This window comes from Heloderma suspectum, chromosome 14, assembly GCF_057233095.1.
Source record: "Heloderma suspectum isolate Gila_16-S chromosome 14, 16-S_ref, whole genome shotgun sequence".
Classification (NCBI taxonomy): domain Eukaryota; kingdom Metazoa; phylum Chordata; class Lepidosauria; order Squamata; family Helodermatidae; genus Heloderma; species Heloderma suspectum.
The window spans coordinates 2190737-2195306 of NC_139471.1; positions in this window are offsets into that span (position 1 = coordinate 2190737).

Below are 4570 nucleotides of genomic sequence, written 5' to 3' on the forward strand. Positions count from 1 at the left end.
GGGGCCTCTTCCTCCTTTCATCTTCACAACAGCCCTGTGAGGTGGGTTAGGCTGAAAGTCTGGCCCAAAGTCACCCAGTGAGCTTCATGGCTGAGTGGGGACTAGAACCTAGGTCTCCCTAATCCAACACTAACCATTACACCACACTGCTGGGAGGACATGTATATGGTTCTAGATGCTTTTTTAAAAAAAAAATTTCGAAATATCCTTTTCTTTTACAACTAAATGGTGCTTCTTTAGGGTTAGCAGAAGCTGCTACACCACATTCTCTGTGGTGTAGGCAATAAAAGTTAATTTTGTAGTTTTCCCCCACTATTCACTCAGGAGTAAAACATGCAGCAACTTCCACTTCAGGCACATGTTGAAGACTTTTAAAATCACCTTGGCACTGGTTGATGGGTCTGCCTTAGTTAATATTTTTTATATTATCATGGCCACTGATTTTAGTGTATAGTAAATTATTTTGGCCTAAGTTATATTTGCATTGTAATTGTAGTATTGTAAACTGCCTGGGTATGTTGACAGGTGGTCTTAAAAGGTTTTTTTTAAGTAAACGGAGAAATAAAAATAAAAGGCTCTTATGCAGGGCTTGCGTGTAGACCGTGGCTGTTGCACATTTTTGTAGTGCAGGTGGGGAAAGAGCTGCCTCTGAAGCATTTGAAGGGTCTTTGTGATGCTGTGGATGAACACCTTTGGGGTGGGTTTGGGGGCAGGGTGGGCCACACTCCTTCCAAGTGACAGCAGTGTGGCTTTTTCAAGGGTTCACCACCAAACACTTGTTCTGCAGCCCCAGAAAACCACAGTTGCATCTGCATAAGCCCAAGGGGAGATCAAGCCATTTTTAAACCTTAAAAGCATAGCCCATAAAAACCTTGGCAAATGGAGGAGGAGGCTGCATCCAATCTCCTTGAGTGCTTTCGTTATTTTTTAAGCTGGGAATGTAACCTTGAGTTGCCACCAGCCCCACCTTAAAAACGATGGCAAATCCCCCCAGTGAATGCAGTTATTTTATTTCTGCCTTACATTGTTCCCTCTGGGGAAATCCACAATGCACTCCCTTCATCCTTTGGCACCTGAGATTGTTTGCAGTTGAAGGCACAACCTATCTGGAAGATTGGGGGGGGGGGGGAGTGGAGTTGTTCCACCAGCCCTGCTAAAAAGCTGCCCTGACTTTTCCACTCTCCCCTCCCCGCTTCTTTCCCCTGGTGTGTCTTTTCAGATTGTATGACTGCAGGCAGGGACCATCTCATTTTAGGTAGGCTGCTCTGGGAGCCTTTTTGGCTGAGGGGCAGGATAAAAAATACCTTAAATACAATAAGTAAGGCCAAGAGGTGCAGCAGAAGTGAATCTTCAAGTGGCTGTCAGTCTCCACATCTCTCCCTCTGCTGGGGATCCCTGCCAAGGGTTCAGCATCATAACTCCCAAGCATCCTTTGTCAAAAATTCCCTAACTCTACATCTGGCAAATACTTTTCTGCTGGTGGAGCAGATTGAGTATTGAATGTTTGGGGGTTCTTATTCTAGCAGCGCAATTGCGTGGGGAAGTAAAGGTGGGGCTTGCAGAAGGGGGCGTGTCAGCAGGAGGCAAGGACTGGAGCAGGTGTGCAGAACCTGTTCCAGCCCTGTTCCATTTTGGGGAAGCTCTCAGGCTGCGTTCCAGTGGTGAGCGAGGCCAGAATCCCAAAATGACCCGCATATTTTAGCTTAAAGCAGGGGTGCAGAATCTCTTTCAGCTCAAGGGCTGAATTCCATTTCAGATTAACTCTTGGGGGCTGTGTTCCAGTGGTGTGTGGGGGCAAAGGCAACATTGGTATGTGAGGACATTTGAGCTTAAAGCTCTTCTAGTAACAAAGCATTTTAGCCTTTCAGAATGGGGGGAAGCTGCAAGCCTGGGGTGCCACCGAACAGTGGTGGGAAAGGGAATGGATCCATCTGTGGTGCAACACCCCTGGGCCAGAGAAGTGCAGCTCAGGCTTGGGCAAGGCCTGACCCAATTCCCTGCTCCTGGGACGAATCCTGTCTGTGCCATGAAATCGTGCAGTTCCTGTTTCGTTGGAATAGGGACCTGAGCAAGACTTCCTCATCATGCCGATGGACTCCCATCTCTTCTGACACCATCCCTGTTTGATTTCTCTTGCAGGGTGACACATCGCCGCTGTCCCAAGGTGCAAGAGCACTGGGGCTTCCTGTTTATGTGGCACACGTTAAAATTGGTTGGATGGGATTGTAGGTTTTACTGTGTCATGTTCCTGTAGGAGCCCTGGGAAAGGATGCTTTGGGAGATAGGGAGACCTACTCCTCTGCTCACAAAAGCTCTTGCCGCAGCAAAAATGCCTATATTTCAGATGTGGCGGGACTTGGGTAGGCTGACGCATTTCAGAATAAGCAAGGGCCGTTGGCTGCGATAGTGAAGGGTGCGAAAAGGGCACTTTGGGATGGTCTCTGTGTCCTGGTCAAAAGGTCCCTGTGGCCTACAGAAGAAAGATCGGAAGACCTGGTTCGAATCTTGGGAAGCCCTGAGCCTCCACCTTGTGGGATGCACATCGGAGAGCACCAGGTTGCAGAAGGCTGCTTAAGTTTATTCTCCCCCCACCCCTTGCTCTAAACTAGGCTTCCCTTTTAGTTGGAGGGCTGAATTCAATTTCAGAGAAGCTCTCAGGGGCCACATTCCAGTGGTGGGCAGGACCAAAATACCTGCGTATTTTAGCTTACAGCCCTTTCTGCCAGAAACAGCCTTAGGAGAGGTATGTCCTTTTGGAATGGGGAAAAAAATAGTGTGAAATCCAGGAAACCCCCCTTAGGGGAAAGGGTGAGCAGCCATGGGGGGGGGGGGTCTCTCAAAGAGTCAGATTTGGCCCTCGGATGTGAGGTTCTGCACCCCTGCTCCAAACATTGGGTCCAGGGTCTGGTTTATATGGGTCTGGGTTGCAGCCCCCATGTATAGTTTATGCCTTATTCCACACAGCCCCAGTGAAGGTTGTCTGTCCCCTGCAGCTTCTCTGTTCCTAGTGCAAAAGATTTGCTCCACTGCTCCCAGAATGTAACCGCCAAAAGACCAAAGGATTTGCTTTGGTGGGTGGGCATATTCAGGCACAACCATCCTTGCCAAAACGAAGGTTTCGGCTTCTCGCAAACCTGAACTGCGTTTGGGAATGAGACACGCAAGCTGCTGTTTCAGATCTATTCACTTTTCCAGCATGATTCCTTAGAAGTCTTTCTAAGCTGTTTGCAGACTTTCAATGTTCCTTTTTGTTCCCATGTACTCCCTTTTACACTTAAAAGGCTGTTCAACCTTGAAGGATAATCCTTTGCTACAGCCATTAACCATCTGGTGGTTGACAGACCATGACCCCCTCTGTTCCAGAGAATTAAAATGCCTTCTCTATAAATAAACATGGGAGAAATAGAACACACACAAGCCAGGAAAGTCGTCCCTCCTTGGGACCTCAGGAAATGTTACATTACTTTACAGTTTATTCCTCCCACCACCCTCTTGGTCCCTGCTACATTTCATTAAATGTTTGCAATGGGTGACAGTTGTTATGCATAAGTGCTACCAATCTGGAATCTGCCAGTTTCAGGTCGGCCATGGGGTTTGGAAGAGGATAGCTTTGCCCTGTTGTTCCACCAGAAATCTTTCTTACTCTATAAAGGGGGGGAGATCTCTCAGCCCGAGGGAGAAGCTCCCCCCTTTTGGAGAAGCTCTCGGGAGCCACATTCCAGTGGGGGGGGGGAGGCAAAAGGGTCTGGGCCAAAAATTGAAAATACCAGCCTGTTTTAGCTTAAAGCTCTTGAGTGCCAGTAATTCGATCTTAAGAGGCATTTCGGTCTTTTAGAATGGGGGGAAAGCTGTGCAAAAGCTGGAAAACCACCAAACTATTGTGGGGAAGGGGGCCTATTGTGGGGAAGGGGGCCTAGTGCGGGGAACCCCAGAGGGCTGGATTGTGGCACCCTGCCCACAGAGGCCCCTGTGTAGGGTAATCTAGCACCCCACCGAAAAGGGTTCTGTACCCCTGAAGTGCATGAATACAAGTATGGAAGTGAAACGGTGTGATGCACGTAGGAATGTGTATGAGAGAGAGTGTGGCCACTTCGTCTTTGATCGCCCCACCCACCTTTGGCATGTGGCCCCCTGGGAGAACAGCATCGAGTGCCGTGGTTGTTCAGCTGAAGAGGATGCCTCATCCAGGGCTAGCACACGTGAGCCAAGGTGCCTGGGCTGGCATCAAAGGTAGGCACGATTGAGCGCCTCCTGAGGGCCACACCCGACTGGGCCCACTGGCAAGGGTGCCCCGGACGTGCTCCTCCTCGCCATTGTTCACCTGCCTCTCTGGTCCAGGCGGGGGGGGGGGGAGAGTAGGCTCCTGGCTCACCAACTCTCTGCCTGGCGAGCAAGTGGGAGCAACGATGAGAAAGACTGAGGAGCAAGAGCAGCTGGTGACCGTGGTGGCGAGAAGACGGATCCCCTGCGGGAGGCCCACTGGGGCTGTCTTGCCCGAGGGCCCCCAGAACCCTGGCGTCAGTGCTGCAAGCTGCATTCGACAGAGAAAAACGAAAACAGAAACGGTTAT